General features: G+C 41.7%; 1 protein-coding gene across 1 annotated transcript in view; it reads right to left on the bottom strand.

Moving 5' to 3' along the window:
* The window catches only part of SLC7A11 (solute carrier family 7 member 11), a 260,524-nt gene extending 239,418 nt beyond the window's left edge, over positions 1–21,106 (bottom strand). The window contains exons 1-2 of the mRNA XM_050896134.1: positions 21,063–21,106; positions 5,884–6,001 (exon numbers count right to left, since the gene is read on the bottom strand). The gene's annotated coding sequence lies outside the window, so the exon portion shown is untranslated. The remainder of the gene's footprint in view (positions 1–5,883; positions 6,002–21,062) is intronic.
* Between the last annotated feature and the right edge of the window lie 3,370 nt (positions 21,107–24,476).

Below are 24,476 nucleotides of genomic sequence, written 5' to 3'. Positions count from 1 at the left end.
CGCCCCTTTCCTGTAGCCTGTTCTTCAAATGTAGGAACTCCTTATTGCTGACTTCATGAGGAAAGCCTCCTTGAAGGGCTTCATTTCTTTCCCAGAAGTCACACTGAACAATGCTAGAGTAGCCATTGCTCTGCTTACAAGCAAGAGGACTCCTCTCCAAGAACAAACACATTTCCCCTCATTTACTACACTTCCTCCTATATCATGTACTACAGTAACAAATTATCATATTCAGTTCAGCATTGGACAACCTTGACAGTGACCCCCTAGAAAGACAAAGGGTAAATTAGTCAAATGTACTCTGAATAAAGAAAATAATTCAAATAGAGAAAAGTGGACCTACACAGGTGAGGGTTTCATGCAAAACCCACTGAAGGTGATGGAGAGTGTCCCACAGACCTCATTTGGCCATGGGCTCCAGCTCTAAATGGCTGCATGGGAAAGCGAGCACTTTCCTAATTATTTGAAGTTACATTACAATCAGAAGATGCCTCACTGAGCGCTCCCAAGGCAAGCGGCTTATCATCACCCTAACATGCCTGCTGGGGGACCAACACAGAGCCAGCCATGGAAGAGGAGGACCAAATGGTCTCCAGAGGGTTCCTGTGGAGCCATCCAGAGGAACCTTGACAGGCTTGAGAGGTGGGCCAATGCAAACCTCATGAAGTTCAACAAGGCCAAGTGCAAGGTCCTGCACATGGGTCAGGGCAATCCCAAGCACAAATACAGGCTGGTCGATGAGTGGATTGAGAGCAGCCCTGAGGAGAAGGACTTGGGGGTATTAGTGGATGAAAAACTGAATATGTTTTTCCTATTCAACGTGTGCTCGCAGCCCAGAAAGCCAGTCGCATCCTGGGCTGCATCAAAAGTGTGGCTAGCAGGTTGAGGGAGGTGATTCTCCCCCTCTACTCTGCTCTCGTGAGATCCCATCTGGAGTACCGTGTTGAGTTCTGGGGCCCCCAGTGTAAGAAAGACATGGACCTGCTCGAGCGGGTCCAGAGGGGGGCCATGAAGATGATCAGAGGGCTGGAGAACCTCCCCTATGAAGAGAGGCTGAGAGAGTTGGGGTTGTTCGGCCTAGACAAGAGAAGGCTCCAGGGAGACCTTATAGCAGCCTTCCAGTACTTAAAGTGGGCCTACAGGAAAGATGGGGAGGGACGCTATCAGGCAGTGTAGTGATAGGATGAGGGGTAATGGCTTTAAACTGAAAGAGGGTAGATTTAGATTAGATGTAAGGAAGAAATTCTTTACTGTGAGGGTGGTGAGGCACTGGAACAAGTCTGCAAGTGTTCAAGGCCAGGTTGGATGAGGCTTTGAGCAACCTGGTCTAGTGGAAGATGTCCCTGCCCATGGCAGGGGCATTGGAACTAGACAATCTTTAAGGCCCCTTCCAACCCAAGCCATTCTATGATATGCACAGAAGTCTTTCACAACTGAGGAATAAAATTGAACCAATGCTATTCTGAAGCCTCTTCTCCTTTTAGCTCTGGCAACTTCAACTGTCACGTAAGATTTCAAATGACACTGCTCATACTACGTGATGTAGAGATGCAAGTGTGACCTTGAGCATGCAATATTTCTTTCACACACTGTTGACTGCATCAAACAAACTAACGAACGCTCCTCCTCCCCTCAGCACAGCCACTGCCAGCGCATTCAGACCTGTTCAGGATACTAACAAATAGCTCACTGCTATGGAAGGTGAATCCTATTTGGGTGCATGACAGAAAAACAGTTATAAAGTAATTGCTGAACTTTAGCTTTAAATTCAAAGTGTAGCATGGAGAAATAAAAACAATAAATCTAAAAAAAAAAGCATCTTCCCAAATACAAACGACTCTTTCAAGTGATTATAAATATAATCAGTGAATTGTGAAGACCATAAATACTTCCCAGGGTTCTGGGACTATCATAATAAACTACAAGAGCAAAATTCATGTGGGATATGTCGTCACCGTTGCCATGAAATGTATTGATAGTCCAGTTCACTGTGTTCCCATATTTATGTTTCTATAATACATGGTTGCAACCACAAATTTTAATGGAAAAACAGTTTTATTTAGCAGAGAAATACAACTTGGAAATCGAGGTCTCTCTCCTGGCCCTTATCAATTGGGTACCTCAACTTTGACATTATCCAGAAAGGATTGGCAATGCACTAATACAACACATATTGATACAAGGTCTTGCTGACAGCATATGAAGCCCTGGATAGTTAGCCCTGGAGTACTTAAGTGACAAGATGCCTAGGCCAACATGGCTGAGACCTCCTTTGTTTATTCTTCTTGTCTGTCCTAAATTTCCCTCTGAACCTTGCAGAGAGCAGGACCTATCCACACCCCTCAGTCAATGTCTTTACAGTTTGCTGCAACAGAACAATATCTCCTTAACCTGCTTTGCCTCTTTTCAATTTTTCATAGTTCCCCAGACTTTGTTTTGCCTGTTATCTTTTTTCTTGTGATTGTTGTTAGAGTGGTTGATGTTCTGGGCCACTGAGTCCAGTTTTATTTCAATTAGGTTTGCAGCATCCCAGATCACTAGCTACGGGCACTTCAAAACACAGTATCAGGAAACAGGAGAGCTGCACTGACTTTATTTAGGCAATAATTTAGGGGGACTCCCTCTTTATAATGCAATAATCAACTTTAGGGACAAAAACTCAGAGGCACAGTGCTTAACAGTAGAGGATACGGCTATCACCTTGTACACATCGAACACCCTAAGGTCATTGAGTTGAAACATGCTTTGTCTCAGCCTTTTCCCATCTCTCGTCTTCTACTGAATGTGCTCCCCCCACCACCACGAGGATTTTTTTTTTTTAATAATCAGTATTTTTATAACTCTGTCCTCTCTTCCTTCCCCATTCTCTCCACAAGCAATACTTTGCTTTCTCTTATTAAACTGTTCAAAAAAACTGAACCAGGACAGCCAGAAATACTACTCCAAACTGCTGCATGGAAGGTTCAAAAGCCCTGGCTTGCAGCAGAGTAGAGAGCTAGTACAAATCCTGCTGCTGACTTACATATTGGTTTTGTGTTTAGTCCTCAGTCACAGTACTCAAGCCACCACCTTTCATTATTTAGCTGCCACTGCCACATTAAGAGTCCAGCCTGTTCCCTCTACTAGGCCATCATATAAATACAGCTTAAATTAATCCACCTTCTGTGCCTCTGGTGAAAGCCAACGTGAGGAAGGAGGATCAATGCATACCATAACATTAAAAAGGAAGAAGACAGAAAGGCAACAAGGAAAAGGTTTGACACACAGTGGCATGGCTACTCTATACCAACAAGGTTTTGCTGGCACACACGCATTGACAAAAGTGTGCAAGCCAGCACAGAGCTTGTACAGTCACAAGGGGGTTTGTTGACAGTGGAGTTTCACCATGCCCTAAAAGTCAAAGGCTATAACAGGGCAGATTTTTGCCCACCCGAAATCCTTTGCACATTGGTGTAACATCTGGTTACAGACATAAAAAGTGTTGTTTTGCAGACCCCTCCTCAGCACTCCTGGCAATGTTTTGTCATGGAGTCCAATTCTTCCGACATAGTGTCAGGGCACCACTAACAATGAGAGCAGCAGGGGTTTAGCATCACCCTCTCTGACCCTTTTCTCAGCTGACTTTAAAGCCACAATAGCTGAAATGACTGTTCTCTTGCTGCACAACAGTGCCTAGGGAAAGCACAAGCACAACACCACCAGGGTAAGAGAGGGGAGATTTCTTACGAAGGCCACTAAGACAGTCACCACCTACAAGAGCTGCCTCCTTCAGCTAAGCCTGGTTTTATCAGACATACTTCTGGCGAGTGGTGAGTTTCAGCCACATAATCAGAAAAATTAATTATAGCAGAAATACCATCTTTGCAACTATCATTTATGATCTACAGCTGTTTCTTCAGCTTCAGACAGACAGAAATTACAGATCCCAGGAAACGTAAACAAATCTATTACCCCTTTGATGACATGTACTTCAGCTGTTACCATTTATTCCTATTTTGTAGATCTTTAGTATACTGCTTCTCAAAAGGAATTGCTTCTAGTTAGTTATGTTTTAAGGACTGCTCTATCATAATTATTTTTTCATAGTTGAACCCCAGTAAAATTTCATCGATCCTTCTTGCTTCCCTTTCACCACCATAGCCAATCTTACATACTGATTAAAAACAGGGTATGCCAATTAAATTGCACTTTGTTTTCTTAATGAGATAGTCTTTTTTTTTTTTTTTTACTTGCTTGCTTATTACCTACTTCATAAAGAGACCATAAAGTTGCATGGCCTTCAACACCATCAGCTCTACCTTCTGTAGGAGGAAAAACAGACCACCTTTTCCCCCTTCCAGGCCACATATCATAAACATCAAATCCAGATCAGTAACAAGTTGCTAGCAACTGACAGCTTGCTGCTTCCATTTTGTGCCTCTGTTTCTAGCTCTAGGCTCTATTGCAATAAAGAGGAGAAAAGATTCTTGTTCCCTCCCTCTCCTCTGTAACCTCAGAGCATTTCATTCCTGATTCACAATTCCTTGTCCTCACCTTTCTCTTGGTTTAAATTCTATCTAGTGTAGCTGATCTCAGCATTAGAGAGCTGAGGATTTGAGGAAATAAGGATTCTAAAATGGAGCACAGGCTCTCTGTAGAGCAAAATTTCCAATTGCTGGGGAAGCAACTGAAATTTTTATTTTCTCTGGTACATATCTCGAGGAACAAGTATACTAGCTGACCCATAACATCAAATTGGTTTTGAACTCTGTACGGCTAAGGCACTTAGCTGTGGGGCTCCCATGCCCTTCAAAGATTGCCCCTTGCTATATACTGAAGATGTTTCTTCCATGTTCTCCAAGGAGCTGCACGGTTGGGATAGCTGTTTTCCATGAAGCACCCTCAATTCCAGACCTTGCTCCCAGGCAACGGGATACAGCCAGAGCCAGACCCATCTTCAAGACACGAGACAAGGCCCACATGCACATCCAGATCTCTCTGTGAGAACTTTTTTTTTTAAAAACAGCCACATTCTGACATCTGATTCTACTATATACATTGTGACTTGATTTGTATGGCTTGACACATTCTGTGAACATCTCCAGGGCCAAGCATGTGAATAAAATGAAACGCATGTATTTCTTAGTAGTTCTGTAGCAATGAATCCAATTATTCATAGCAAAAAGACATGTTCATATGGTAAATGGAACTGAGGGTACATATTGCAGTCAGAATGTTGCACCCACAGATTACAAGATTTTTACAGCATCATAACTGCAAATTAGTATTTTTTCCTCTGCTTCTGATTAGTTAATTGAATGGGATATCTATTATAGCAGTCTATTATGACTGTATCATTTGTCTTAACAGCTTCAGTGTCCGTGTCTAAAGCTTCCTCACTGTATAGCAGCTGGTCCAGACAGGACTGTTCATTTAGCAAAGTGATCGCAGAAGCTGCTAACTAGGAATCCAAGTCCTTCACTGTGAGACCCAATATGGGTCTCCAACATTCTTTCTCAATCTACTTATGATTTTTCCCCCCCCCTCAGACCCTCATTTGTCCCAAAATTTCTCTGACATTCATTTTTCCTCACTTTAACTCATGACTTTTACACAGTGATTCTTATTGACAGACTTCCACTGTGCCATAGAAAATTCCTGAAGAAGTTATGCCAGTAATAAATACATCTGTAAACAAAAGATGGTCCTAAATTACAACATTGGGTCTGCATACTCTCTACTTTCAAAGTCAAGCCCAAATGCGTCTGAATTTTGCAAGTGGTTCTTTGGTTGATCAAAATTCCCATTCTAAATGTTGTTAAATCTTCTTATGTTCTCACCAGCTGACTACTGAAATTTATGTACCATCAGTTAGTAAAGTTAAACGACTGTGAATGATTTTACCTCTAGGAAACAGGTCAGGTTCGGGAGGAAGTCTGGTCAGCAATGCACCCTTCCCTGAACCGAAGCATCCTTCCACCGCTGAGGAATGGGTGATGACTTGTCCCTAGAGGTGCCATTCCTAAAAGAAACATGAAGGAGAAGTTGCAGATAGCTGTGACAGGTATAACCTCGTAACACTTTTCACATTAATTTAGCCTGCTCAGACTCCATGGCTCCAATGGTCTTTGTGCCGCTTTACTGGACTAGATCATTGTTAACCCTTTGGCCTGAGAATCTAGTTCACGTTGCAAGACTTGTCAAGTTGTTTCTTAGCCTGCAAGGTGGAACTATATGCACTCAAGTACTCTTTGCTGCAACCTCGTTTGTCTACAAAGAGCATTATCACAATCCCACACAGTAGATGTCAATGACAAAGCTCTGAGGTGGATGAGACTGGGGTGTGCAGACACAGCTAAAGAGGATCGGTTCCTTCTCCTCACCCCTGCTCTGAGTTTGCAACAGCTCCCGGAGAAATCTCTCATCTAGCATATATTAGAGTGAGGTTTTATAACCTCCCTGCTGCTAGAAAGCGCAGTGCTACCTCCCTGTATTTTGAGTTGGCCCAATCAATTTCTCATCTGAAAGTGAAACCTTCCCCCTGGACTACCAGCTCTCAGCCATGTCAGCTCACCCCTGGGCTGCACAGGCACACAGAAGTGGAAACCAGCAGGGGACAGGACCACCTACACACACACACTCACATTACCTGACCTTTCCATCCATCTCTTTCTTTTTTCCCTTTCTTTAACCTGACCATCAACCTGCATCCTCAGCACCTGAGGCACCCCTTGCTCCCTGGCCCATTGCCAAGGGAGAGCTTGCTGCTCTCTCCAGTGCTTGCTGCGCAAAGGGATGTTGCATTTTTTCCTCTGCTCTCCTGAAAACAAAGGGATTCAGGACTCCCATCACCTTCAGCAAAACCTACAACTCCCTGTTGACCAAAGACCCTTTCAATGGCAGCCATTAACTTCTCTCCAAATAGCTTTATTATTTTATTCACACAGTAGTGCTGCTGTTAAGCAGCTCATGGTTCTATACAAATAAAGATCATCGTCATCTTAGGAAACTCTTCTCAGGCTGTGGCAAACATTTTGCCATGGGATAGCCTTTAAAAACTCTTTGGGCTGCCAACACTGATTGTAACCCAGGCTACGAAGATAGGGAAAGGCCTTGCACAATCTCTGGCTGTTTTATTCTGTCACCTAAAGCTGCATTTAATCAGTATTATTTCCAGGATTTACTAAGCTTTTGCTGCCTCAAGAGAGCTTAGGACTCAGAAGAAAACTTGGCAACTTAGAAGAAAATGTTCAGCATATTATGGAAAGCTATTCTTAGCACAGACATGTAATTTCTAAGAAGCGTAAATCACAGTAAGTGTTTTAAAGTACTTAGTAACAAAAATGGTAATCCAATAGGAAGTTTCTACCCTGCCAGTCTAAAGCACGTAAGTTCACATTAAACTGCACATGTTCTCAATAGGAATCTGATGTCCTGAGGGATCAAGGACAAGTCTAGATCTTGTGTGCAAAAAAAAAAAAAGAAAAATCACATAACAGGGATACACTCAGACTGTCATGCCTAAGTACACTTGTTCTCCTGAGCAAAGTGGTCATCGTCACTGGGTCAGCAGCATGGTAGGCTCATCTCCAGGGAACAGCCCATATGGGTGAAGTGGTAGGACAAACAGGTTAGAGGATGACAGTGCCCCTTCACAACTTCAGCTGCCAGAGGACAAAGCATACCTGGCTAGGCATTGCATGCAAGGCTTTAAGGGAAAAAAAAAAAACTGAAGAAGAAAATACCAAGAAAACTACCAAGGCAAGTGTTACCTTAAAAGTTTAGTACAGACTGACTTCCTTTCATGAACTCCTCCTTTCTTGAATTCTTTATGTATAGATAGCTAGATATCTTCCCTGTCACAAGAGACTGACAGGCAAGCAGGCACCCATCTGAGCAGACAGCTCACCTATTCTTATTCTAAAAACCTAAAGCTCTTGGCATGATCTCATATACAAGGGCTATCAATACTAGGCTCTCACTAGTGACAAATGCCTTCTCCTTTGTCCCCTTAGTCCTATATTAACAGGATATTTTTATCTTGAGAGCAGACTCATTTACTGTCATGAAGTCCACACAACCAGTGGCAAATTGCGCCGTCTGTCTAGACGGCAAAAGGCAAGGCATCATACTTGCTGGGCCAATTACACGAGATGAATGGAGCTTGAATGCCCAGACCAGAACTGAAGATAGAGGGCCTATCTGATTAAACAAACCATTAAGGATGAACCATGTTTTAAAATGGCCCCCCACACGCACCTTTTTAACTTCTCGCTGCAATTGCAATTTTTTATTTGGAAGCTGGGAAAAGACCAGGTTGTGGCCCTAGGCAACCACAGTAGATGTATATTATGGGGAGTATGCTTAGGGTGACAGTTATAAACACACTGTCTCCAGAAAAACACTTCATTTACAAAACAGATTTGACAGCTCGGTTTGTTTGCAATGCAGAGCACTCCTCCCAAACCCCCACATGGCCCTGTGAGCCTTGATTACTTCTTTGATGCCAGCTCTTCCATAGAGACCTCTGAAATGGAAGTGATGAATGAGGTCCTGTCAGGCTCCATTCCCTGGGTGGCCTTGAATCCGTCCAGTTATCTGTTATACTGCCAGCCCTGACAGTGATGAACACAATGCAGGCAGCTGACAACACCCCTATTCATTACAAAAAGAAAAAAAGAGATAGATGGAAAGAGGTATGTTTGCCACCCTTCAATGCTTCACTCATCTACACTACCTTCAGAGGACCTTCTTGGGGAGGAGGTGAAGTCTGTTTATACAATTATGTGGAACAGGAGATCCAACATCCCTCAGCTCCATCCACTAAGGCTGAACATCAAAATGCCCAGATGCTGGCATTCCTTTTTCTTTGATTTCTTTAATTAAGTTGTCTGCGGTTCACATTTATTGCAGACATACATTCTGATGTGTCTGTCACATGCGCAATGGCCACAGAGCAGCCTGATGACACTTCTATTTTCATGTGTCACAGACCTGGTATCTCTGCTAACCAAAGAAGCATCTCACAAAAGGATGAAAGCTGGGAAGAACTGCTAGCCTGGTTTGTTGCAATTATGGCAGATGACAGAGCAGCCTTGTTTTCTCCATAATCCTAACATGGCAGCAAAGGTTCCTGCATGTGAATTGCTCCTCTGGGTATTCTCTCTCATTTTGCTTCCAGCAGGTCATCTGAACCACTCAGTGCTCTGCTTGTTGGCTTGTGTCATCAGGACTGACCCATATGAGCTCACAAACAAGTTTATTCATTAATGGAGGCTGGCAAGGCAATGTATATCACCTTGTAGAGCCATCACGCTCTTCTGAAGCTACAGACCAAGCAAGACACACAAACGAAACGTTCATAACCTACACCACACAGAGCTTGTCATCTTTCACCCAGAGGGATGCTGCCTCACCTCTCTTTCCTTGCATACTCCTCGAATTAAAAGTCAGTCACACATGCCTGAATTTATACTTTAAAACAATATGCACATCACAGCACTCATATTCGAGGCGCAAGAGTCTCACCCATAAGGCAGGCTGAAAAATTTCTGTCTAAACCACTATGAAAGAAAACTAGGGTTTTTTTGCTTTTAAACCAAAAGTCTTTTTCCATGTCATCTTTTAATTTTCCACCACTAACACATATAAAACCCTAAACATAGAAGTGTGTCCCCCCCATATGCCACCTCACTGTTTTATTTAAAAAAGACCAACCTGGTTATTTCCTGTCCTCATTATGACTCAGCCTGCCCAAACTCTTTCTCTCGCATACTGTACCACAGAAAGCCTATATTACACTGGAAAAGGAGGCATTGCAAAATAATTCCAGAACAAATATCATTTCAAACAAATGCTTACACTTTGATTTTGCTCAGAGCTCACAATTTTCATAGGAAGTTTAAATGAAATGGCTTTGTTTATTTTCATTTTCCCAGAAGGGAGAACTTTCATAATGTTGGATTTATCCAACTGATACTAACCATTTAAATGTAGGCATTTACTTTTAATCAGCAACCTGAGCTCTGTCTATAGCCACTGGAAAGAAACATCTCCAAAAGCAAATTGCATCTTAGAAACCATTTTACCTTAGAAACCTGTCTTTAGATGGACCGATCCCTTCAGGTCCTTCTCTCTTGTCATTTACTATTGAGGGAGCGACAATATCTATTGTAGACTAGACACCTAAGTTTGGTTAATACTAAGTGAGATGTCAAAGTAATGAGTAACCTACTGCGGAGACCTTTCCTTTGTTGTCTTGCATCTAGGTACTAAAACTAGAGCTGACTTTAAAAAAAGCAATGCTTTATTTCAGGAAGAAACTGCTCCTTAATTTACAAAAGATATTACAGTTCTTGAAAATTCTATTTAAAAAAAGAATATTTCTTGCATAGAAAGCAACCACTCTGCTTCTCCTGTTGTTGGACAGCCTTTCAGGCAAATGTAGCGGAAGAAATACAATACAGAAAGTACAGTTGACGAGATTTTTGCAGAGGCAATGCAAAAAACCCAGTGGCAAGATAACCTGTACAGTTGTAGTTTTAATTTCATTTCTTTTAATTATTTTGCCTATTTAATACACCAACATATACTTTGGCTCTAATCATCTCAAATAGAAAACTAACCCACAGAAAGCTGAGCCTATAAATTAGTGGTTACTCATGTATATCTCAATACCTCCCTCTGCTGAGCTTCCACAAACCACTCAGTAAAACCTGATGACCTTGGTAAAACCTAGTCTAATACAAAACTTAACTTCTATTCAAACAGATCAGTGTTTAAACATTTATGAAGAAACAGCTTTCATAAATCCTGGGGACTTACAGGTTCAGCCCTCCATGCTGACACAACTGTTGCAACACCCCATAAGGAAGGGCTGTCTTTCCAGTACGCAGCTCCCAAGCTGTACAAGCCTGGGACAGATTTGTCCTACAAATTGTAGGATCCACTTCTGTGCTCACAGCAAGGACTCCATTTGCTGCACAGATTTAAAATCCTCTCTTATTTAAAGCATGGGACAAGGAAGAAAGCAGAAATCCACAAGATCTGTGCTGCTGAGAACACAGTACAGAGGATGTTCACCACTGAATTAACCTCTGGTAGACACTGCTCCACTGAGGACACTGAGTAAGCCCTGTTTATAGCAGTGGTAAATTTGGTGCTCAGACTATAAGCAAAAGGAGTGTAAATAGTAGAAAGCCTGACTCTTATCTCAAGTTGGAAGATGCAGGAGAAATGGCTTTGCCTGCTGATGAGATACCGTACAACGTCCACGGTACAATTTAGAGAGCCAAATTAATCCAGTGTAATTCTGTTCTCTCAGCCTTAAAGATGCAATCAATCAATTGATATTTATATCTGTATTACCTGGATGCATTACTGAAGAAAGAGAACATTGTAAAAAGAGTCATCTTTAAAACAACTAAATCTTTAACTACTGAAGGAAGCATGCTGCAAGCAGTTACTGAACTTGCCTGGCCAGCAACAAGCAAACAGCAGAAATGTAGGAAAACAGGAGAAATAACTGACTAATACAGGGTTTTTTAAATGGCAGAACCATAAATCCATGTTAGATGCTAGCAACCTCAAAAATCATATCCAGTCCTGACACTGGACATCTTGAAAATGAGTGATGGTTCTTTGGAGGTCTCCCCATGGAGCCCAATGCACACACATCTCACAATCTCTTCTGCCCAAATCCTAAACAAAAACCTATCATTTAGCAGATGCTGATGGATGTACAGATGGGGAGAGAGCTGCAATTGCATCAGGAGACACAAAATCATACACCTCACAGACTGGTGGCACAGAGAAGCAGCGGAAGACATTAAAGCCTTTACCCTGCCCAACCCTCCCCCATAAACCCATCTCCAATGGGTGGATGTAGTGGTAAGCCTGGACCTACACCACAACCTAGTACCCACCAGATAAGCACAGAAAACAGGACTGGGAAGGGCACCCAGTGGTGCAGGGCACCCAGTGCACTCTCTCCCCAGGACAGCAAGCATAGTTCCTGTACTACTCTCGATAGAGTTAACCAGTGATAGTCATTTACTAATCTACCATGACTTATCACCCAAAATAATCTGCAAGATGTGGCAAGCAAATGTATTTCTTTTCTGTTCCAATATAAGCACAGCATATGGCACTGCCATTCAAGAGTTCCCAGAAATGCCTGCACTTATCTTCCCCAGCCTATCATTTTTGAGCAAGAAATCACACTTGTCTAATTGTTGGTGTCTGGAATTGTGCAAATAAACAAAAATATACACCACCTAAATTTTATCCTAAATGATCTTTTCATAACACAGCCTAGAGTATTACATTAGCTAAAGCTACTAAAATGCAGTGTGTGGTGTAGTGCACATGTATTAAGCTCAAAAGACCTTTTTTTGCACGTAACTAAAGTGAAGAACTCGGAATTAAGACTCCCTTGTATCGGTCCCTTCCTCTTCCTCCTACTTAATGCAGGAAATATATACTGTCAGCACCTTGAGGCAGACAAGAAGGAACACAAATCAAGTCCCAGCACCTTTTCTCTTTTATCCCACTTCAGCAAAGGAAGCCTACACCAGGCTCACTGCTTTCACACTAGAGGGGTTTCTATTAGTCACAGAGTCATAGGGCTGGGAGGCACCACAGAGTCATCAGTACCAGCCTGCTGCCCCAAGGAAGGCTCCGCTGTACCTGTATTAATCCCCACAGATGTGTCTCAAAACTCTCCCTAGAGGCCTCCAGCAAGGAAGAGTCCATGACACCCAAACAATGTTTTCCAGTGGTTTACTATCATTGCCTTTGGGAAAGCTTTCTGAATATTTTATCCAAACTTGCCCCGTTGCAATTTAAGCCCATTTTTGTCCTATCCTTGGTTTTGATGAGCAAACAACTTTCTTCCTCGTTGCCTATTTGGAAGCTACTACACTATATGCCCTCAGTCTTCTCTAGACCAAACAAGCCCAGTCAGCCCAACCACAGCTCTTTCTCCTGCATCATGGAGGGTCCAGGCACCCCTCTTGCTTTACTTGGTTGACCTCTTTCTGAAGTGACAGTCTGAGCAACCATGACAGTGTTGGTTCTGACTTTCAGGTTTGAACCAAAACCAGAATCAAACCTACTCTTCTGCTCATTTCGATGTCAGATCTGTTATAAGCTTAAGCTCTTTTACATTGAAATACTGGCAGAGTAAGCTTTTCCACCCACACATTTTTATACTGCCAGAACAGAATCTATGCGGTCTGAAAGACGACGACAAGCAGAATGGAGGAAGCCAAATAAACAGTTTCCAACAAAAAATGAGGTAGTCTGAACTTTTAAAGAACTACAAAACCTGGCAACCTCTTCAGAGATAAGTTATTTTGGGCTCTACAAGAAATTTTTGTGCAATGCCAATCCACCAAGAGCTGCCTCTCCTAAACTTGTGGCTAACTCAATCCCTGGTGTAACTCCTGGATTTACACCACAGATTAATTTTACTCTAGAAGTTAAGGATGGATGGTTCCTTCAGCATCCAAAAAAAAAAAAAAAATCAGATTTCTTACTTCACAGCTCAGAGCTAGTTGTTGAATTTCCTGCCTTTTGCTGAAAATAGCCACTGAAGTCTGACTAATCTGGACCCATTTCCATTGCCTTTCTATCCACTAGTGACAAATAAACTTCTTCATTTGCAAGTTCTCTGTAAAGCATAGACTGATGGACAAGAATGAACTGTCAGTGTCACTACTGGAGCAAAAGAATCCATCAATCCTACTAGGACTCTTTTATTTGAGTTAATCAAAAGCATGGTAACATCTTAAACTCCAAGAGTCTGACTCAGAAGCTTCTAGAGCTTCCCAAAAATGATTCTGATCAATGGACCAGATTAATCAAAGAACGGAGAAAGATTCACAGCTTGCTGCTCAATTACAAGGATGATTCACTTCTAAGGGTACAAGGCCTTAAAATGGAAATAACCCAAGCAAAAGAAAGGAGCAAATCAAAGCTCTTGGAAGAGCCCTACCAGTGCAGAAGCAGGGTAAAGACAAGATTTATTTTTACTCACTTCTAACTCCCACCCCATAAAAATTGAATGCAACTCAAACAGAGGGAGAAGTGTTTAAATGAAGACCTAGGCTTGTAGCATCTCCTGACACAAGTATAAGGTAACCCAAATTACTGTGGTGTCCTGCAGTACCAGCCATCCCACCATCCCTCAATGCAAGGGCAGACAGTAAAGCAGCTTTAGTTATGTGCAAAAAAAGGTCTTTTGAGCTTAATACATGTGCACATGTGCCGTGCAGCTGAGCCGCTAGAAAGCACAGCCTGGCTGCCTGGGCTGTGTGGAGCTCCTTACGCTTTTTTGACTTTTTAAAGATTACACACAGGGTTTGAGAGCCTGTTTCATCAGCCAGGCAATGATCTGCCTTTGTTGCCGAGCTCACTAGTCTTTCAAAGTTGAGCATTCTTTAAAAAACTTCTCAGAAAGGGAAGATTTGGAGACTGAAAGGAAACTCTAAGCTGGTGTCCTGCTTTTCTCTCCTCTCCCATTCCCTAGAGCTCTTCTGTCTGAGACTGTATGTGTCTCCATTTGTCTTCAATCCTGTTTTTCTGCTGCTTCCGATTGCCACTTATGCACACAGAGGTCTCTCTTAGGCTAACTAGTGGGGTCCTGCTGAGGAAAATCTTTCACTTAAAAAAAAAAAAAGGAAAAGAAAAAAAGAAAACCAGAGTCAGAACAAAGCACTTGTTTAACTTGAAGCCCAGAGTGCCTTTCTTTTCTCATACTGTATGTGCTATTGTTAACTTATCAGAGGAACAGATATTTCAGGAATCACTTCAGAGTTACCACCACAATGACTGATGACTGGTCAAAAGAAACATCCAGAAAGCAATAAGCTGTAAAAAGGGGAATGCACTGAGCCTGGTTCAGGATTGCCTAGCTGTGCCTTTCAAATTTCTTTCATCACATCTGTGACTGTAAGCACTGCAGGGTGAGAACAGGCAAGGACTTTGTGGAATATTTGGAGGTGCTGATAGGTAATCTGTATTGCCATTGGTACCAACCTGAGGATAAAAGACTTAAAGAAATGGAAACACAAGGACTTGGGGGGGTGTAAAAGAAAAAAAAAAAGAGCAAGAACAGCGAGATTTATGTAAACCCATTGGGAGTGCACAGAAATCTCTTTGATGAAAGATTGAGATTGCTTTGAAAGAGACTTTATTGAAGAAAAAAGCAAGTGTTGTGTACAGGGAGAGAGGTTAGCTGGGTCACTTATCAGTCTGTCCTGATTTTCCCCGTTCTTTCCCTGAAATTGTGCGCATGCCACATGAGTCTCTCATACCCCAAATCTCGCTCTGAAGTGAAACATCGCACAGAAGGAGAAACTTTTTGGAATTTGATTAACTTGTGCTGCTGTTACTGTCAAAGCCCAAGGCAGTTTATGTATGGGAGGATGGGGGGCAAAAAAAAGACCACAGCACGAAAGAAACTTAGCTTATATGGGGAGCATGTACACAAACATGCCTCACAACAAAAGCCTGTGCTGTCAATGGGATGCTGGTACTTACAGAGCCAAGATTCAGCCCAATACCAGCTAAGCAATTGCGTGCTACCTACCTGTATATTCTTTCCATGATCTCAATACAGGTGGTTTTTTTTCCCCAGACTACATCCTGGTTTGGGTACAGTAGGAACCTTTTTCATTCTGAACTAAAAGATACGGAATTGAGTTCTGACTAGAAATGCCTGGCAGTGAGCGTGGCTGACAGGCTGCTATGTGCCATTGCTTCCCATTACAGCCAACGGATAGCCATAATCCAATCCAAGTGACCAGCATCCTTTGGAAGAAAGGACACACTATGTAAATGTAAGCCCTCAGTATTATCTTTGGTAAGCTAGTCCCTTTTGGTTTTCCAGCGAAAGATTAAGAAAGTTTCCTCTAACATAGGCAATTATGGCTTTAAGAACATGGGCCAAACTGTTAGAAGTTTCTAAAACTTTTAAAAGTACAGAAAAGCAGAGAAACATGCACCATCAACTATACAAGCAATAATGGAACTGTGATACTGTAAGCTAGACATGTCTGAATTTGGACATTTAACACATACATCCCTCAAGACTTTAATTCTTGTCTTTTTTGGTGTACATTTCATGCAGAAGCACAAAGAACTTAGTGTTTCTTATATTTTCTCACTGCAGATCAGTGTACTGTTCATGAGAAGCAGGTACACTTCTTTGCCCTGGTTCTCTTCCCTTTATGCTAGTAATTGTTGGAGGTTTGTGCTGAAAGACCCAGTAACCTGTGGCACTGGCTTTCAGCAATTTTGAGGCTCTTCTGCCACACGCACCAGCCTCCTGAGACAGCAAGCAAGCATCTCAAATCAAACAATGTAGAATCTAGAAAAACTTTACAGCACTATCAAAACTTAAAGCTGTCTGACACTTGAAGGTAATTTGATGCATTTGCTGCACTACTAGTCATTACTAAGCTCATCCAAAAAGAATCAATTAAGTTTCCACCCTGCCTACTCCACTGAATCTCTCACTAGATTTGCAGAGATGATTTTCAACGTAAGTACACTGCAAAAGAGAGCACAGGCTGAAATCATGTCATTCTGTGATAAGCATGGGAACCTGTTTCTACAAACAGGTTATACGCAGAGACGTATACTGACTTCTGCAGATCCCACTGAGAAATCAGTAGTCTTTCAACCAAACACGACCATTCAACCCACAAAAATGCAAGAACAGCAATTGATCCTTATGACAAAGCAAGAAGACCCAGCTTCCATGAGGATGGCTGTAGGGATATGAACTTCACCTGGATTTAGGTTTTACTCCTTTAATAGTTAGGTTGGTAGAGCATGCCAGCAAAAAGCACAAATTCACTTGCATAAAACTCCGCATGAGATAATTTTTCCCCTGTACAGCTAAGCACTGCTTGTCTTCATTTTTTGGCCTGTATGCATGCGATGTTATGTTTAAAAAGAAAGCAAATCTTCTTCACCAAGACTGGCAGAAAAGTGCTGACAGGAAGTTCTGTTTAGCTTCTCTTTATTTGGCAATACCTCTCTACTGAGAAATCAGGACACCTTCCCCCTGTTGTTTGCTATCAGTGTCTCCATCAACCTATGTCTAACAACTATAGTCCCAACTTACCAGGAGACTCTACAGCACAAGAGGAAATCTCAGAAGGTTATCCCTCGCTACCACACTTCTCATTAAATATAGTAAATCTCTGTTTTCTTCTGACTTACTGCACTATTAAAACTGATATGAGAAACTTCCTGTTCTTAGCAATTTGTCCGATACACCTACAGCAATGTCAAACATGATGTAACACCACCTTAAAGCAAGTGCCAATCATTAATGTAATCCTGGGACTGCTGAATTCAGAAGCGGAGATCGGTAGAAGCAAGTCTAGTCAAATCCTTTCACACCAACTTCAATGGAATTGGCCTCTTGCTGCTACGAGGAGAACTGGGTTCTGCGAGCAGTGTGGCCATCAGTATCCATCCAGGACAGCAGGAGCCCGTGGTACAGCACAGAGTGCCAGGTGACGCAGTGAACGAGTCAGCATGATTTACCCCACTTGTTAAGGAGAATTGCTCTCTGATACAAAGATGCTGCTTGTAAGTGCAGGTATCTCTGTGAGGTACCATACTGTACTTTTGAAGCACACCAAAAGGTATTCATGGCAAAACGTAGAGCCCACATGGTAATTGGATTAATATCTCCCTCACAGCAAAGCCTTCATTCATTCAACTGACTATGTTGCTATCTTTTAGCACATGACTTTTGTGAGGCTTTTTGCCCCATCTCAGGCAGACTGAAGAAGAGCAGATACAGGTTAAGTAACATGTTGGCCATGCTGCTGCTTCTGCACAGATCAGCAGCACTGCCTACCTGTGCATGGAGAAGAGCCAGCCCTCATAACCTACTCTCTCAGCAAACAGGAAAGAAAAAGAAAAAAAGTGCAAGCTGCACTAGGGAAGCGACAACCCTTTCCATCTGATGGGTGCAAAGCAATCCTGTGCAGGAGTCTGTGTCTTGCAATGATCCTACCCAGGAGAATGGCAGAAGAACAAAAATCCAGCCCTCACAGTATTATGCAAAGAGACACCAAAGGATAGTTTGACCACAGATACTTATATGTAAAATAAAAATTGTGCCTTAGAGAGCCTCATTTTTGTTTGCAAGTCGTTATCAAACAACACTCATTTTTCACAAAGATGCATCTCTGCCTAACTCACTGGGAGGAGGTGAGGCTGATTAGCATCGGGATGAGACAGGTCGGCTCAAAATCCCAACCACTCTTTGGTGGGGGCCTCTGAGGACTTCAAGCAGGGTTTGGAGATGAGAGTGAGAGAAGCTTAAAAGAACACTCTGAAGACCCAGAACTGCATGTGATCAAAAACAAACTTTGTTTAGAAATTCCGCCTGATCCTCAAAAATCTCTCAGTCATCCAAAACAAGAGCTCACAACACCAAATGATCTGCTTGATGCTCACCAGTCCCTGGGTTTTCTAAAAGTTGCAGGCATATCAAGATAAACAGCGTGGTAACTTGCATTCACATCATGCATTTATGCTACTCTAGTTTGAATGGCCTATTGTAAACAGGCTAAATTGTACTCGGAGTACATTTCTGAAAACACACATAGAACCCAAATAACTGGGATCTGAGGTTTCCCCTTAAGAAAGATTAGAGAAAAATATGCTTCTGCAAACAAAGGTCCAAGTATGGTAGTTGATTCTCAGCAGCATTACTGTGCATTCCCTTACACTTTCGGTACAGCTGTGGCTATATCTGCATCAGCTCTTTTCAAGTCCTTTTTCCAGCTCACTCTTGCCTTCTTCTCTGAGACCATCCATATATAGCAGAAGCCAACCCTCTTCACTGGACACACAATCTGGAGGCTTTTCTACACAGCCACACAATTCTTCCACTCCATTCCCCCAAAGACAAACAACAGAAAGGGCAAATCAGTCCAAGAGAATTTTAAAACCAACAGCTTGGAAATTATTTCACTGTTAGACCCAAGTTTGAAGGTCACCTTTATACTACCTTTAATGCTTGCAAGACAAAAAAAGAAAGGTTTCAGAGGTTCTGAGTGCCTACAACTGTCCATGGTCTGTAACGTGTAACATTTGTGCTCTCTCTCTCTGTGAGGCTATAGATGAGCTACCATATGTAAGTGGGGCAGGGTAATAAATGCATTAGCAACACATCTACCTTTGAGAGGGCATTGTTCCTTATATTTCCAGCTTGCATTAATACATCTTTCTTGCTCAGTTCACATAGTTCTTTCACAGAGAGATATCATTAGCTTTTCAAGAGACACAAAATAGAAGGGCATGCTTTTGAACTTGGATCAGTTCAGCGATATAAGGCATTATCCAGTAATAATCCAGGTTTTTCTGAAACTTCAAGGGATCCAACAACTACTATTACACACAGCTGCTCAGCAGAGAATACCAGGCAACATTTTCACCTTAACAAATTATTACATGCATTTTCCATATTCTGCATGATTCTCCACTAAGTCACATTCTTTTTACTAATTGCAGCTTCCCAGTTACAGACAAATTTTGATTACACCAGCCAATACCACTAAAGTAATAGCTACCAAGGAAAACACAGAGAGACTAGCAAAGGCATCTTACAAGAGCTCCTGAAGCACAATTCCAAGTCGTGCCCTGGATTCACACTACCGGCTGCTGCCACTGAACCTAGCAACAAGCGGATATAATTCCCCGCTTTCCAATACAAACCACTAACATGCCTTCACCATAAGGGGCTGATGGGTCACCCAAGCTCAGGCAGGCAATGACTGAATAGGCGCAAGCAAATTTAGGTCAGCTGGATGTGGTCCTTAAGGCTGCTATTACATTTGTTGCAGAGGATAAGCCACTGAAAAAAAGCCCTTGGTGTATCTCACAGCAGGCAGATAGCCTTCAGCTGTGGGAGGCATTAACATCTAGCCATTGAAGGCAATGGAGCCGTTAACAATTTACAGAGCTCTGCCCACAGGCCTGGGGCTTCTTACAGGGTTATGTCCCAGACTTTTTTTTTTTTTTTAAAAGGTCTATTACTGCTTAGTAATGAAGAGCAAGGGTAAATGAGTTGTATTAATATAAAAATATTAAAGAGATAACACATGCAGGTAATAAGTGCTGATTTGAATTACACAATCACGTGTACAGCAAATGAAGTTTTTTGTATACATTGATCAGCATGCTTAAGAAATGCTTAAAAAAATACTGAAATGTGAAATAGATTAAGTTTTAAAAGACACGTCAGCAGCTGCAATTCCTCAGAGCTTCCCCAAGTATGAAGTTTCTAGATATCTACTTCAACTATGCATTGTAAGATAAACAATGTAAACAGATACTTTGCTTTTCTGAAGTAAAAAGGATTGATCTTGCAGCTTGATTTCTGCTGAAGTAAGCCTGCAAGATTCTTTAGTAATTTCACTGCTACCGATCAGGAAAAAGCACATTGTTAACAAGTGTTATGCTCACTAATCTTAAACCAAACTAAGACTCAACAAGACAGATCCACATATTCTCAGAAGGATTTAGTTGTAAATATGAGCTTCATTGCTAAAACAAATCAGACATTAGCTCAAATACCTGCAGGATCTCTTTTCTTTACTAGTCAGGCTAGAAAGATGCTCAGAAGAGACATGAATTTGTACTCACTTTGTCAAAAGTCCTCTTTTCTGCTTCACAGCCTACCTACTGATAAAATCCTCTGTAACTTGCTGGTTAATTAAAAAAAAAAAAAACAACTTAGACTCTGTTTATGCTATCCATTGTTCTTCTAATACGCAAATTCAAAGCACTGCAAGTTTGTGGCCCCCATCAAAAAAGTAAGCCATTAAACTCCCAGTAGTCTGAGGGTAGAGCACGCCATTGCAAGGATTTCAATTAATTCACATCAAGGAAATTGCTGTGCTTTCCCTGGAAGCTACAAGTCTCAGCTAAAAGGCAGCAGTTTATAACAGGCATATTTCCAACATGATTGTATACAGGGAATCACATTAAAATAAATATCAAGATTTTTTTTTTTTAATTATGCTGGGAATCTCTACCTTTAGGCTTACCTGGTTTATTTCCTCTTTGTAATGAACTAGCAGCACACAAGGTCAGGTACTGCTTCTCAGGAGTAAATGGTTGCTAAGCTTGACCGGATCATTTATAGTTGTGACCACACCTGGAAGCTTTTACCCAAATTGGGCTCTTTTAAACTTTTTTTTTCCCTTGCAGTAAGTCTGTCTTTTTTTTTTTTTTTTTTTTTAAACTTATCATCTGTATAAAGCTTTAAAAAAAAATGACAACTGTTGGTTTAAAAGGATTAAACTGCATTACTAATGGAGATGCGTAGCTTACCTTGAACAACCTACATGTCTGAAAATAAGAGTTCCTTGTATTCAAAGAACTTTTTTTTTTAAATAGGAAAGTATGAATTTTACAGTGGACTAAATTTCATTCTCATTTCCTTATGGGATGTGCTTACTCTGGACTAGAAATTGGGATTCATCTGATCAGATTCAAACATCTGTATCTGACTTGGTTGTCAAGGCTCCTTTAATCATCAATGAAAATTAAAGTGGCAGTTCCAGGGCACAATTAATCTCATACTAAAGCAGGCATCTGAAGAAAGTTAGGTGAAGAACACCTGTTTCTCTTGGGAAAGGCAAGCTGACTAACTCAAATGTAGACAATTGCCTTGTACATGCATAAAGCTAATAAAATTAATTCCACCCAGATATGATCTGTGGTGTACAAAGCGTTGCTTATGAACTGTAATAAAAAAGCCCACAGTGTGGAACAGCTGTACTATGCTGTTTATCCACAATAGTTATTCAGGCCTATTCTAAATAGAAATGGGAGTCATTGCTTTATGCACTAAATCGTCTGTTCTCCTTACTCTGGGTAACTGGAAGCTCTTCTTGCACTTTAGAAGAGGGGAGATGCCTAGATGAATAACCCAAGGAGAAGACAACAGGCGTACGGTGTCCTAATAGCTGATCTCAGGAACTTTGTTTCAAGAAAAACAGCATGTGGTCGGTGCTCTGTGGATGGTCATGCTCTGGCACTGGGTGGCTTCTGGTACTTCTGAGTCTCGGTATGCTCGGAACATTTCCCAGGCTTCCAAGAGTAAATCCAGAGGAAATCATTTTGGTGTGAGGTTGTGAAATTATTACCTCAGTGAGGTTACCGCCAGCCAGCAGCTGGACGGTATTTCCAAAGGGAACACCGCAGAAGGTGAATCACAGATGTGCTGCTCTATCTGCTGCTCAGAAAAGCTTTCCTCAGTTTGGCATTCCTTTTGTACTGATAGAAACCATAGACTGAGACAAGTATTTTATACTCCTTTTTATATTAATTTTATTTGGGAGGTTGGGAGAGGAAATAACGTGAGCTATATGCCAAAGTTTATGCAGTTGCAACATAAAAACTTGATGTTTTCAGACTCTAGTCAGAAGAATCCCAAGGAAAGAATTGCGGGACTGACAACAAGAGGGAAGTGTGAGAAGTAGAATGCATGATAAGAATTTGGGGAAAAACACGATTTAGCAGAAAACGATTCTGCAGTTAGTACGGGCTTTCAGGAGAAATTGTGGAGCCAAGTAATGTTCATACTGCATTTGTTCATCCGCAGTATTTTAGAGTTTTGTATCAACATGATACTGCCAGAGTACCTTAGAGATATAAGAGAATAAAACCAGTGAGTTTCCTGCATTGTAATGTCTGTGCTTTTTGGCAAATTAATTTTTGAAGGTATTTTACATAGATCTGACCTTTTTCTTCTACTCCTACAACTATGAGCTTATTCTGCATGTGGGCTCTTTTTGCAGTACCTTACAATAAGAAGTATAAATACAGAGGTAGCAAAAATGGAAGCACTCTCTTCATACCTTCTCAACAAGAAGAGAGATTTTTGACTGATATCCAAAAGACTGTGCTACCACGCACCCCAGAATTGAGCCCAAATCACATCTGCATTGCTTCCGTAATGTTATATCTACGCGTCAACATCATGTTCTTGCTATGGGGAAAGTGGTCGCTTTTCCCCCTGTAATGATAACAGAACTTTCTTCCTAATTCATTCTGGAGATTTGAGTATTACAGGAAGGGGATGCTGTTCTCTGTGGCTGGCTGTGAGACACACAGGGACTCTCCACATTATGCTATGAGGACAGGGGTCACTTGCATTACTTACAGTGTCTGTAGTTTACACTTTTCAATTAGGAGGTAATCAGCATGCCATTATGAGTAAAAATTGTTGGAATGACCTTTGGACTGTTTTTTATCTGGTGAATCCCCAGGGGCAGCTTGACTGAAGGAATGACAGGAGAATGAGCTGAGCTAGACTCATGATAAATAAGAACAATTATCACACTTATTATCTGATAAATAATGTATCATGATTTGCCATTAATCCATCACAAAACACCTACTTCAGGAAAAAGCCTGCAGCCTGACTTCCTTTTATGCATCCCCGCTTAGTGTCAGGTATTTGTGCTAAAGGAACATAAAAGGAGTGTTTACTCAGAAGCAGAGAGCCGCCTCTGCATCCTTGATCATTTCAATCAGGGAGGATGAATTATGGCCCTTATAGAAGCAACAAATTGATTCTTCTGAATCACTGCTGCATGTGTAAGTATCAGAGACCCATCACAGGAAAAGGTACTAAACACTCTGACCCTCTAGCTCAGAAAAGACTTCAAAGCACTTCACACATTACAGAGATTATTCTCCTTTTTTCATGGATAAGTGCACTAAGATACAAGACAGGCAGGCCAATTTTTTTCCAAATGCAGTGCCTGAATAGCAGAACCCAGACTCGCGAGCAGGGCAGCCTGCCCTGGGATTTCTCCAGGGACTCCCGAGTTTGCTGCTCCCCAGCTCGTGGGTCCTCACCCCTGCCACCAGGATGGATCAGGATATTATATTGCACACTAACACATATTAAGGAAAGCAGCACTGCTATCCATTTTCCGTAGGGTACATTGGCCGCTGCCCCACAATCAGCTGAGTTGTAATTGCTGCAGGGATCAGGGGCACTGGGCTATAAAAGATAATCTCTGTTTCTGTCTAATTTTATTCTGTCCGCATCTGTGAATGAAGCTCTTTGCTTTCTAGCATCCTAGATGGACCCGTACACAAAATGTTCATATTTTTGAGGTAAGTATCACCATTCATATTAGACACCCAACCTTAATGGAAGCAGCTTGACTAAAATCACAGAAGAAATCAGTACCTAAGCCAGCACAAAACCAGATTGTACAATCCTGTCCCTGTTACGGTTATCTGGCATACAGGGGTCCGTCCCTTTGCCTGAATGAAGTCAGTGTCTGGAGATTAAGCCCAGAGTAAGAACTCATCAGCTAAATAATACTGTCCTCTAGCAAAAAATAATACTGACTGAACATGAATTCACTAATCAGTACTCAGCAAATGCTGAAACTATACATAATTCATTAAATACACTCTAAATGTAGGAAGGAAAG

The sequence above is a fragment of the Gymnogyps californianus genome, chromosome 4 (genome assembly GCF_018139145.2).
Source record: "Gymnogyps californianus isolate 813 chromosome 4, ASM1813914v2, whole genome shotgun sequence".
In the NCBI taxonomy this organism is placed as follows: domain Eukaryota; kingdom Metazoa; phylum Chordata; class Aves; order Accipitriformes; family Cathartidae; genus Gymnogyps; species Gymnogyps californianus.
Note: the sequence above shows the minus strand (reverse complement) of the source record. Positions and strands in the feature narration are given on the sequence as shown.